Here is a 14,132-nt window from a genome sequence, read left to right as displayed (position 1 = left end):
CTTGTGGAGTATCATTACTATACTAAATGCTAACATTTGTGTCTCATTCCGGTCGCATTGCAGGATTTTTTTTTTTTTTTTTTTTTATTTGACATAGTCTAATGTATGTACATGCATACATAAATACAAAAAATCAAAAAGCCATAGCGATAATAAGAAACAACAAATACAGAATTTTACGTTTATGTTTTGTTTTTTTTTAAATAATCAAATGCGTTTATTATGTGCTTTTCTTTATGAACTATGTAGTATTTTGTTTGCGTATTCGAAATGCTTATGCAAATAGATATAATTTGTTATTATTCTTATGCAAATATTTAATAATTCAGCTACCATTATACAATATTTATATGCTATTGCAGCAGATAAACAATTAGTGTGGACGAAAGTACGTAATTCCATTTGAAAAAGGTGGAAAATTTGGTTTTAATTTTTTTTTATATTCATTCTTATTTAGTTACTAAGTAAACTTAAACTAAGAAATGTTATTGTAAAACATCACAGATAGCTATGCATTTTATATAAACACATACATACATACATATATGTATATAAAGGTGTATATATAAGTAGTTTGTACAACATCTAAAGCTATTTTTTCGCACAAGAACACCTACAGATAACGGAATTTCAAAATGTATGCGTGTTATACAATTTTCATATGTATGTATAAAATTTAGCTAATAACGAACATACATAAACACATTTTAGTAAATACAAAAAGGCCATTGAGTTATGCAAATAAATAAATAAATGATTGTTGCTATTTTTAATGCCAAAAAACAACATACATACATACATACATAACAACACTGTTCGAACGCTAAAATGGCACACAAAAACGGCTAGACTCGTAAACTGTTTCGGCCTTTTTTTATGTCATTTCAAAACTTGGGATTTACATTACAGCGTAATCGGCGTCATTAATACCAAATGCCCTAAATTTTAAAATTTTATACATATGAACTTTACAGGAGAAACAAAAAAACACTTTTTAAATCGCCATATGTAGGAAAATTTCATGATTTTAAATTTTGTATATGGGAACGAAATGGAACGAAATTTGTATTTAAAAGGACAAAAACTTTTACTTACAACCCTGAGTATTGGTAAGAGCTCCTTTGATGTGAACACATACATATGCTATTAGTGGGGTAAAATATCGTTCGTTTGCGAATAACGCCATAATTAGAAATAAAATATATTTTGTTTTTGTTTTTGGCCTTTGAATTTTTAATTATGAACCATTTTTAACAAGCTCGAGGTCCAGCAATTAAATAAAACGCAAATCTTCGTTCTATTGAAATTTTAATTGTCGATATTTGTCGACCAGACACAATCAAGAGTTCGTGAAGATGATCTCAGATTTAGGTCGAAATGTCGACAATGAAAATATCAATACAACGAAGATTTGCGTTTTATTTGATTGCTGGGCCTCGAGCAAACTAAAACACGTGTGATTTTGCGCCAGCCGATCTTTTCTTTAGTTTAGCTGCTTTGTTTGGCGATTTTTCTGTTTAAATAGATACGTTTTCATTCTGCGCTTCATATATGTACATATGAGCATATGCTTTTTCATAGTTCGGAAATGCATAACAAAATTGTTTATTATGCTTTCAAAATATTACATCTCACAACATTCGAACCAGGGATCTTCTAATAAGCTAACAAACAACAACAAGCACCTCTGCATACTCAGCTATAGATAAACCTTCAATAAAAATTTTAAAGTGTTAGTACCGAAAACAACGGAGTTACATGCCGCTCTTTAAAAAGCCCTAACTGTTTTTGATACTCTTTTTATAAAATTTGTTGGTTAGGACGTTTGTGAATTAACTATGTACATACACATGTATGTACATACATATAGACGTTCGAAGCAATGTTTTCCACATCAAATCAAAGTAGTAGTAGTGTGAATATTGTCATCATTGAAGCTCCTATTGACATTTGTCGGAAATGTGGTTTTTTGAAATTCCGCTAATTGGCACTCAGATACAACCCTCCCTATAACAAAATTGAAAGCATATCATAAAAAATACGAGATTTATTAGCATCCGTAGAACTACTCTGTAAGCATTTACTATGTACATTTAAAAAGTTGTTTGCTTCTCCTATAAAGTTCAAACTTGTCAAATTAGTTAGTCAGCAAAAACTTTGATTCTTTGGTAAGCGCTTACTTCTTGTATCGGTGGAGTAACGCATTACAATACGCCTCAAGAAAAAATTATCACTTTCTCGTTTACCGACTGCATTTTTACAATTTCTCGCTTACCTCCAATGACATGCCCAGGTTAAGGTAGTCTAGTTTACACAACACATTACGAGAAATTGTAAAAACACAAAAATTTTGTCCTGAGGCGTATTGTACATTGCGTTACTTCATCGATACAAAAAGTAGACGCTTACCAAAAAAAAAGAAAAGTTTTGGCTGGGTATGCACCTAGTTATTTTTTATTATAAAACTTTTTACATTTATACGTGTACGTATTTATGTAAAAACTTGGTAAATTGATTTTTTTCGAACGCAAGCAAATAATATTATAAACAAATAAATCACATGGAAGTGGCATTTTCTTTTGGTATTACATAATTTTAGTATTTTATTGCCTCTAATTAAAATTTCTAAGATAATTTGCAAACCATTAGCTTTTAATTTTATTTTAACGAAAAAATCCTGTCCTGTTCAGCATGAAGTGGATGTCAAAGCGCAGTTGAAGTGCAGTAAAAAATTAATTTACACCACCGAATATGCTATTTATTAGTTTATACATACATACATCTGTAAAATATTAAGACCACAAAAAAGGTGCTTTGAATAATAACTGCAGCTTAAAACTAAGAGCTTATTTCATCAATCAATAAGCAACCAACAGTAATTTTAATCAAATTTATCTGCCATCAAGTTATTATATTTTCAGAGTTTTCTCCTTGAGTATATATATATATATATGTACATAAGTATTTCTTTTGACCTGAAAATTATTCAAGCCAATAAAAAATCGTATAATTTAGTTGCCTTCGTTTATTAGTGAGGATAACAAGGAAACAAAGTTTGCTTGATTTTCTTTTCTTTCGCTTCCGAAGTTATTGTATAATTTTTTTAAGTGGAAGAGCGATTACTTTAACTTAGCGGGAAGCTTAAATTGTCAGCATTATGAATATGTATGTATGTATGTACATAGTTTTGAATTCAGAAAATACTACAGGCATTACATGAAACCAATTTCAGTTCAAATATTTATTAAACACAATATTGTATTTATGTTCTGACAGTTCAAAAAACGAACCATCAGGATTTTGTTTGGTGGTCTTAGTATTGTACACATGACTGTATGCAAGATTCATTCAATTGTAGTAAGTATTAAACAAAAAAACTATTGCAGTACCTACATATTTAGAATTATTGTGTAAGTACATATACACACACATACGTTATTATGCACATAAAGCTTACAAACTAATAGTTATTGATTGCATAAATACAAAATTATATTAAGAGAAATAATGTGCCGCGTTAAATAAAAAAAAAAATACGCAATTTTTCTTTGAGTATTCTTGGGTGAGTTGTTGACAATGGATAATACTTAGTATTAGCAATTTCAGGTACTTTTGAAATTTCGGCCCACTTTATTAAACCATTTTTTTTGAAATAGCTAACAAATACAAACAGAGAGAGGGTGTTTTTTTTTTTAATTTTCCATTTCGCAGTAAAATGACAGCTCGACCCAGGATTAGTTGCCTGTTGTGCTTAATGGTTACGGCTATTTTTTTTTTAAATGCAATGCCATCCAGATTATCAAAGGCAGAAGGTAGAGCTATTTATGCACAATTTACTTCTTAAAATTTAAAAAAGCTTATAATGAAACCATTGGCCATTTGGAGGCGACGTAAAGTTGGAGTAAAGGAGGAGAAACTCGGCCAAACATTTCAACAAATAATTATGCGATAATTATAACTTGTAGAGTAATACTTTCCACTGCAATTAATTAGAAAAGTTCTATGAAACGATATTTGCTCCATCTTGATACGATGAACCATAAACAAACACCGTCAGTGATATCTTCAGAAATGCTCTAATTGTGTTTGTTAAAAAATATTCCACGTCAAATTCAGAGATATATAGGACATTTCGTTACTTTAATCAGAATAATTTTCTCAGCAAGACGGTATATATATTTTATCCGTTAGGGAAGGTACACCTTAAAGGCCTGTATGCAGTTCTCAAGAAAAGCTAAAATTCCATACAAAATGACGTACAAGAAATGGCTAAGAAATTTTCTTGAGTCAAATTTCCTTCACACAGTACGCAGTTCTTAAGAAATTTGCTACGCTTTTTACTACGGTTTTCTAAAGTTTTTTTGTGAAAAACGAGCACAAGGCAACCCAGGTTTGCAACAGAAATATATGCCCGTTCCATTATTTCTTGAGGAAAGAGTGAGGCAACAGGCTGTGAAGTATCAAAAATGTCAAAATTCCTTGGATACACACACGAAATAATGGCAAATTTTTCTTGACCGATTTCTTGAGAGCTGCATACCAGCCTTAAAACTGTATACTTTTTTAAAGATCCACTCAACGCACACCTACTCACAACCAAATATGTGCTCACTACTAATTACATATCTGCACTTATATACTTTATAAAAGATTATGCAAGAATACACAGAATGGGATATATTTTATGTATGTATGTATGTATGTATGCAAGTACGTATGTAAGTAAAGATGTGTACAAAATACGAGTAAGTATTAATAGCAGATGACACTAAACATACATAAATTGCAAGTGGTTGTGGTAGTTAATAGTTGTAGATACAGTACGTAAAGATACAATTTAAGTTTTTTTTATATATTTATGTATATAGGAGAATTTCATACTATGTTAAGGAAGTCTACATATATGCATGTCCTGCATATTAGGTTGACGGTAATAGCAATCAATAAGTTAATTCGGATTATTGCCTACTACTTATATGCAGTAAAAATTAAATGTATGTACACATGTATGTATGTATATAAATATTAGATATGTAGTAGTATGTGGTAAAATTTCGTTACGCCAGCTGATTGTGCGTTGTGCGTTCGCCCGCATGATTCCCAGCGCCAAAATGCATAGCAAACAGCACTCACACACACATGAGACTGTGGGTTTAGTAGTAGTATTGTAGTTGCAACTCTGTGTAAATTCCCAAACAAAAAGGTTGTAGATATGAACTACGATACATTATTTTCTTGCATTGGCCCAAATGCTTGCAACAAATGTTTATCAACCAAAAACAAACCACCAACCAACCAAAATATGCAATAAAACACAATCTAAAATTAGAAAGAGAAAAAACAAACAAAAGAAGTATAAAAGTTTTAAGAAAGAGAAGAGGAATAATTGTGATATACAATACAATACAAATATTGGTACATATGTAAGTAAGTAAATATATATGCATAACTTATATATGCATGAATACAAACAATATCAATAAGAATGAAATTTATTACTTTTAAGCACGTAATGGAATGACTACTTAATTGACTACACATTACAAGACATTACATTACAACTTATTGGCATGTTCATATTGGAAATTATTATTAGTGCAGTTTATACATTCAAATTAAATATCTACTTATTTATAAGCCTTACACTTATACACACATATGGCTGTTAATGAGGATGCGACCTCTCAACCGTCAAAGCAGCAAAGGGTGTGGAGCGAAATACGATAAAAAGAAGTTATATTCAAATCAAGCCAAGCCAAGCCAGGTGGTATTCGCAGAAAAAGTGATATTGTCGATGTGATATGTGCATGAAATGTTGAGTTATGTCGTTATTGCAGAGGACCATCGATATGTCAACCTTTTCAATGCAAGTTATTGTTAAGGACTGCATTTGAAAAGAGGATAACGACATAAATTTAAATATGCCCTAATTATCCCCATTTTAGTAGTAACCTCTTTTTAAATGACTACATTTCATTAACCTTTGGGAAAATATTAAAAAAAAAATCAAAAGGAGTTGTAATTTTTTCATGCACCAGTCAAAAGGAGATGTCTCACCAGTCACAACTTTAAATATTTTTCAATTTTTCTGATCCGTCGATATTTTCGCTGGCGACTAGGAGAAGATGCCGCCACTAGATTTGAAACCTGTATTGGATGACGCTGCGAAGATAACAGAGATTTTTTTTTTTTTGGTGACATGTATGTATATTTTAGAATTTCTAGAAATTTGCATGAAACCCCCACAAATAAACAAAGTAAAACAAAGAAAATAGCTAACAGCCGGTTTCACCAGCAATTTAAATGGAAAATGATTTTTTATTTTCTGTCAATTTCCATATAAAATTCAAAAAATTAAAATAATTTTTCACTTAAATTGCTTTCGTGAAATTGACTGTAAAAGTTATTTTCTAAGCGTTAACGCGCATTACCAACGTTAACTTGGAAGGTTTAGAAAAAACTATTGTTGAATATTTTCCCAACATTGACTCTGAAGATGTCTACAGCTGGATAACAAAAACCCGTTTTCATGTGACCCGAAAAAGAAACCTACAGAGATGACAATTTAAGTTTTTGATAACCTTTTTGAACTTTGAATTTTAAATACTACGAAGGGAGCCAAGCGAGTTCTGGCTGCAAGTGTATGCAGAAAACACTGCTGTTGGCAAGATTGCATTAAAAACACTATTGAAACTGCAGGCTCACATAGAAATGTAGAAGTAACAAGTAAGAAAGTCTAAGTTCGGGCGGAGCCGAACATTAAATACCCGGCGCAAATATTACATATATGATTTTCATCTTTCCGAAAGCTACCGCTACATGGTAAGCCGGGATGTATAAATTTTGAGTAAATTAGCGTCCTTAAATTTCGAAGTTTCGAATATTGAAGTTTCAAGCATTTCTCAAATTTACCGTTATATGAAAAGCGGCCGTAATTTTAGTCCGATCTCAATAATTTTCAACATTTTGGTTTTATGTGGCAAGCAGAATACCATACCGAGTTTGGTACAAATTGCTAGAACGGTTAGCGAGATACATACATATATATGATCACAAGTGGGCGGTGCCACGCCCATTTTCCAACATTTTATCATAAACATATTTCTTGGTAAAGAATTGTTGCAACCATCAATTTTGAATAAATTAGCTTTAATATGTACTGATTTATCGAGGATTTCGTATTTTTCTAAATTACCGTTATATGGGATATGGGCGTAGTTATTGTACCAAGGCCAATAACTGTGCCAAGTTTGGAAGAAATTGGTGCAGCGGTTACCAAGGTATACACATGAAACCATAAGCGGGCGTGGCTACGCCCACTTTCCAAAAATTTATAATATTCTTATTTTTCATCTGAAAATTATTGTAAATATCAATTTTGAGTGAATTATCTTCAGTGGTTACTAAAATATCGCAGTTTTCGTATTTCTGGAAATTACCGTTATATGGGAAGTGGGAGTGGTTACAGTCCGATTTCGCCCATTTTCAATACCAACCTACCTTGGATTAATGGAAACCTACATACCAAATTTCGTTGAGATATCTCAATTTTTTGCTCGAGTTATCGTGTACACGGATAAAAAGTGGTCATTTGTTTGAGTTACTGTATGTACTTATCTCTGTATGTAGTTTTTCACTTCAAGGAGCAACATGTTTGCGAAAAATAATATAGTAGTATATAAAATTTCTAAAAAGTATGATGATTAATATTTTCGCATTAGCATGTTGCTAATAATTTAAATCTTTTAAATAGATTCGGCATTATAAAATATACCACAAGCTCTCATGCGGAAGAGTCAAGGAAGCGCAAAAATTAAAATATAGTTGCACAATGGGCCTCATGCATAAGAAGTGAGTTTAAGCTCAGACTCGAGTTTCAGTACGAATTCTTGAGCTTGAACTCATATCAAAAATTGAGTCTGAGCTTAAGCTCACTGTTTATGCATGAGGACCAATGTGTTAAAAGTCGCCACAACACATATCGTTCCCTTAATATAGAAAGGTCCTAACTCATATTGTACCGCAACCCAGCTCTGTACACAAGTCGGTAGATTACTCACTAAAGACTTAATCGAATTTAAAACCAAAAAATTAGTTTTCATGTTTATGTTTATTAAAAACCAGGGTATGTTATGAAAAGAATCGTAGCTGAAGAACTTGACTCTTTATAAAGTTGTATAACAACTCTAAAGAAACCAAAATTTTAGATAGGTATGTAGGTAAATAGTAAAAATTGATAATTTAGGTACAGTTAATTAATTGGAAGGGTTTTACATTCTTTCTTAAAACCTTAATGAAAACAAATGTTTTTAAGCAAAAAACACAACTCACTTTAATGCTAATATAGAAATTTAGGAGCACCGTGAGTTATCCAAGATCTAATTATCGGGACCTCCCACCTCCCACGGGTACCATCTTTTCCATTCATATAACCCAGAGTGACATACATACAAAAAAAATGTTCCGACAAATTGATAACCACCTCCTTTATTTTTAGTCGGTTAATAAACACTTGTCGGAAGTTTTGTTTTAAATAGAAATGATTTTTCTATTCTTGTTGTTTTTTTTATAAATAGTATAAAATTAAAAAAAATACGTACATATGTACAGTCAGTCAATAAAGTTTAGGTACAGCGAATTTTTTACAATACGGGCAACTATTTTTTAAATATTTTATTTTTCACTAATTTTTTATAAAAATATGGTTAATTCTACAACAAAAACCCCAAAAAGGAAAGCTCCAAACCTTGTGCAAAATTAAAGAAAATTCTGCAAAATTTCATTCAAATATTGCACTTTTTATATAGGCTCTCTAGACAAAATTTGAGTATGCAAGTATGAGGAAGCTAGGACTTACCATTGATTTTTGGGAAATTTTTTTGTTGAAGGTGTCGGACATTTTTTCCATATAAAAAAATTATCAAACTTTATTTTATATGGAGAAAATGAGCGACACCTTCAACAAAAAAATTCCTAAAAATCAATGGTAAGTCCTAGCCACCACAAACTTGCACTACTAAAATTGAATGGACTAAAAAACTGCATACTCAACTTCTTTCTAGAGAGCGTAAATAAAAAGTGCAATATTTGAATGAAATTTTGCGGAATTTTCTTTAATTTTGCACAAGGTTTGGAACCCTGATTTTTGGGTTTTTTGTTGTAGAATTGACCATATTTTTATAAAAAATTATCAAAAAATAAAATATTTAAAAAATGGTTGCCCGTATTGTAAAAAATTCGCTGTACCTAAACATTAATGACTGACTGTATATACATCCATATGTAAATCTGTATATACATACATATGTAAATAAGTATGTATATGTATGCACATACATATGTACAATTTAGCATGTATTATTCAAGTATAATTTTAGTCCGCCCATTATAAATTTAAAAAAACTGACAGTTAGTGGCGTTGGAAAAATAAAATGTTGACACCTCTGTACATCGAACGACACTTATTCACATACAGATGTACATACATATGTACGTATGTAAATACCGAATACACACTTGTAAATACATAGCAACGACACGTGTATGGACAAATTTCAATGCCTTTTATTAATATTGTGAATTTAGTTGAATGAACTGCACATTTCCGAGCTCTAAAACGACTTGCTGTAAAACAGGCTGGCTATACAGTTGAGGTCAGAAAAATGTGATCACTTTAAATAAATTAGTTTATTGATTTGAGAGTGTCCCTCACATTATTTTGGGTTACTCATACGCCACGTTGCTCAAAATACAATTTTTTGTTTTTTACTAATTAAAATTTGTTTGCACACAAATTAATATGTTTTAGTTTGCTTTTAGCGTTGAATTGTTAATTACACGGGCCAACAAAAAAATAATAATCACGAAGTGCATCCGAAACTTAATTTAGTGTAGGTTGTTGGTACGGTCGAGTACAATATGAAAATATGCCTCACAGGGGGGGATGGAATTTTGACCGCGTGAATTAAGGCCGCCTTCTTATTTGTTTGGCGGCCTAGTTTCATTTTTTTGATCGCGGCCTAATTTCACTTGTCAAAATGAATTATGCCCGCACGGCCTAATTTAATTTTTTGATTTGCAGAATTAAATTATCCGCATCAAATCACAAATAAATTTTATTTTTCATTTGGTCGACAAATCAAACCACAAAATAAAGAAAGGTGTTATCTGCAAAAGGTGTTCTACGCCCCTCTTCTTCGGCAACACATAAAGGAGAATTCTACTTAGTGAGGGTTATAATCCCTATGCGCGGCGCAAGGCCGCCTACACAGAAAGGTGTTCTATATATCGCATACCGTATTCAAAAGAGGCACAACTCAAAATAATACGTTCGTCAGAAAATGTGAAAAACTATTTCAGTTGTGATTTTTTTGAAGACGGTGTGCGATATGTATATCAAATCAAAGGTAATAACTTGTACTTCCTAAATGATATAAATTTCCTTAGCATTCATTATGCATTTCTTTCAAAGACGGTTATTTATGAAAATAATTTTTTTTTTTTCGTTTTTGGTATTTTTTGCTTATGCCCACTGGGCCTACTTTTATTTTTAGATCGCGGCGTAATTTCACTTGGCAAAATGAATTAAGCTCGTGCGGCCTAGTTTCATTTTTGTATCGCGGTCTTAATACACGCGGCCATAATTCACGGAGCCGCTTCACACAGTTCCTGATTCCTCCATTTTTATTTTACTAAGAAAAAAAAACCCGAAATTTTCGTACTTCATGGACATAGGTATTTATTAGTAGCTTGACTATTTTTCATCCGATTTTAAAAGTCGAAAAAGTTTCGAAAGGAGGATTAGGTATAGACTTAGCTTGTTGGGAGTTTTCATCGGATAAAATTATTTATTTTTTCTTGATTTTTTCAATTTTGACCATCGCAATTTCATAAACTTCCATAAAAGGTGTAGTATTTATCTAACAGTACATTAATTTTTTTAATAAATTGATACAAGAATTGAAAAGTAGAGTGCTCACTGGACGAACAAAAGTCACGTTCCACAAATCTCACGTTCTCAAAATAAAGCAGTCGTTTTATTGCTCAAAGTTATTTGTTTGTTAAATAATGGAGGGATTTTTATAAAAATATGCTTGCTTATTGAAGATTTGCAGTATGTTCTGGATATTTCTGCTTCGGAAAAACTACCAAAACTTTTGGAGGGGGCGTATGAGTAACATAAAAGAATTCTATTGAAATTTTTCATCAAAATGTTATTAACCGACTTCCAAAAAAGGAGGAGGTTATCAGTTCGTCGGAATATTTTTTTTTTTTTTTTTTTATGTATGTTACCGCATAACTTTGGACCACGTCAACCGATTTCGATAATTCTTGTAGTGTCTCAGAGGTGGTCCCATACTAATCTGGTTGAGATCCGATCAGTGGATCATGAGATATATATATATATATTTTTTTTTACATGGGAGTTGAAGTCGGTTTTTTTTTGCTAAAATTTACTTGTTTTCAAAAACATTTTTGCCTACACGCTATTCATTAATATGGACATTCTATTTAAAAAGAAAAAAATAAATCAAAAACACAACGGATAAGTTCATATTCCTAGTTACGCAATTTGGTAAGACATGAGTTTCGTAGGACATCGGCCATATTCAAATTTGCTATTGCTATTGCCAATTCATTTACAAGGTACTATCGTTTAATTCTGCGTACTAAGTATATAAACAATTTGCTTTAACAAAACAAAACAAAAGCATACGAATTTAAAAACATGAAGAGAAAAAAACTTAAAGATGTAAATATACATATATCGATGGCTGAGTGGAAGATCGACCTATGTATCTCGACAGCCAGTTCGAAAACGCCCTATCCCAGAAAACTTTTCAAGATCGTCCAATTTCAGAATTTGATTAAAGAACGCCCTATTTCAGAATTTTTTTGAAAAACACCCTTTCTCAAAATTTGGTTGAAGAGCGCCTTATCTCAGAACTCGATTCGAAAACGCCCTATCTCAAACGAAAAACCAACAACGAAAATGTGCTGAACTAGGGCTTTGTTTTCAACCGGATTCTGAGGTAGGTCATTTTTCAATCAAATTCTAAAATAGGGCGTTTCTTCAGCCATATTCTGAAATAAAGCGTTGTTGGAAAATTTTCTGAGATAGGGCGTTTTCGAACTGGTTGTTGAGATATGTAGGTCGATCTTCCACTCAGCCATCGATATGTACTTAGCAAAATTTGAAAAAATAATACAAGCAGAAATAAAAGCAAGCGAATACAAAAGCAAATTCTCATAATTCCTATACTTATGGACATACATACATACGTCTGTATATATATATATATATATGTATGTACGTACATCGAAAAAGACAGAGCCCAACAATAATAAAATACAATAAAATTGAAACCATTTTACCAGAATAATGGCAAATAAACCAAGTTCATGGCCAAAGATTAAGTTGTGGTGTTTAAGAATTATAAGCGTGCGAGTTTTTTTTTTTAATAAGTATATATATATTATATTCGTTTCTATTGATGTTAGTAAGCGAGAACATTCGCAACGAGTTTCGACTGCATGAGGTGGTTTAGAGCGGCTGTGTCGTCACCGATATATAGATTTTATTGTTGGCATAACATTAGAGCAATTTTTTTTAATCTCATTTCCGGCCAAAAAACTGCCGATTCTTATTATTTAACTAGTAGATGTAATGTTTTTATTCTAAACACTAAACTTTCTTATCTCGAATGCTTACTAATTGATGAATTAGTTTTATAACAAAAGGTGATAATCATTTTGAATACTCTTAAACCAACAACAAAAAAGTAACCTAATAAATTTGTGAATTTTCATTAATCCAATTAGTAAGACGATGCATTTTTCTTTTTAAATGGCGCAAATTTCCCAATAGAATTGACATTTCTTAATTAACACTTTCAATACAGAGAAGGGAACTCGGGGAATCCCCTTAATTCAAAATTCTGCCGATAATGCAATTAAAATAAAAGTTGTACAGGGTACCTGCAAAACTCTTTTTTTACAATTAGCATTTCTGCGATCCTGTCTTCTTAATTTAATCGAATGGAATTTTTAACCTTTCAATTTTTTTTGGTATCGAAACTTACTACGAAATTAGAATCAATTTACCACATTGATAGAGAGATTACACCTGCTTTGTCATGAAACATTTTTGTAGTTAGATTAACATATAAATGTATATATGTATAAATGTTTGGGCATGTATATACCTGTAATCTTATGTGTCTGCATAATTTCAAAATTTATGAATGCCTGCCAAACAATTCAACGGCTATGCGATTCTCATTGCTGTAGTCACTACAGTGTAGTGTATTTTAATTGTCATCTCGTCTCTTCGTTGTGATGCAAATTGATATTTCAACATCAGATAATCAATACTGTCATTTTATGTCAGTTGCCGACCATAACAGAAATGTAGACACTGCCATGCAAAAAATTGTCCGACTAATCTCTAAAGAGTGTATTCCGAGATTACTCTCAATCGGGTACATTTGGGCATTAATTAGTCGCAACTAGTCTCACACGGATACTACTGGAGATCAATTAGTCTCGACTCAGCCCTTGCGGGTATAATTGGAGATCAATTGGTCCCCGACTCATCTCTAACGGGTACTATTAACGATTTAATGATATGTACGCACTTAGTCAATGAAATTTCATGTGCGGCGTTGGCACACAGAGAGAGTATTCGCTTAACAAACTTGAGCACCCTGGTTCCAATCGCGGATGGCGCAAATTTTAATTTTAATTTTTTTTTTTTTTTTTAAGTGACTAGTCCCTTTTTGTACCCGTTCGGGTATAAAGGGGAAAAATTAGTCTCTTCATAGGACATGCTCGAACAAAAGCGAACAGTTCATTCCATATAAAGAGTTCAAAAGTAATGTTAGTCGCATGTCCCGGAGGCATCCCGGATTAGTCGCATTTTTTGCAGGGTGGTATCAATTCGAAAGTGTACATAATAAAGTACATATGTATGTATGCATATGTACATATATGTTACTCGTAGGTAGATACACAGATGTGCGTAGAAGACAGATAATTATGGACGGATATGGCTTTGTTATACTAGTTGCCACATTTACATAATACACATGGTACGTCATACATAAATACGTACATACTATATGCTCGACCCA

General features: G+C 31.9%; 1 protein-coding gene across 10 annotated transcripts in view; it reads right to left on the bottom strand.

The window, feature by feature from the left end:
• The window catches only part of LOC118736224 (protein no-on-transient A-like), an 89,718-nt gene that overhangs the window by 4,500 nt on the left and 71,086 nt on the right, over positions 1-14,132 (bottom strand). Inside the window, exon 4 of one of the 10 annotated variants that reach the window (XM_036466336.1) lies at positions 5,062-5,319. The exons of the other annotated variants lie outside the window; for them this stretch is intronic. The gene's annotated coding sequence lies outside the window, so the exon portion shown is untranslated. The remainder of the gene's footprint in view (positions 1-5,061; positions 5,320-14,132) is intronic. 10 annotated transcript variants of the gene reach the window in all.

This window comes from Rhagoletis pomonella, unplaced genomic scaffold (assembly GCF_013731165.1).
Source record: "Rhagoletis pomonella isolate Grant_MI unplaced genomic scaffold, Rhpom_1.0 Rhpom_scaffold_00001, whole genome shotgun sequence".
Lineage (NCBI taxonomy): Eukaryota > Metazoa > Arthropoda > Insecta > Diptera > Tephritidae > Rhagoletis > Rhagoletis pomonella.
Note: the sequence above shows the minus strand (reverse complement) of the source record. Positions and strands in the feature narration are given on the sequence as shown.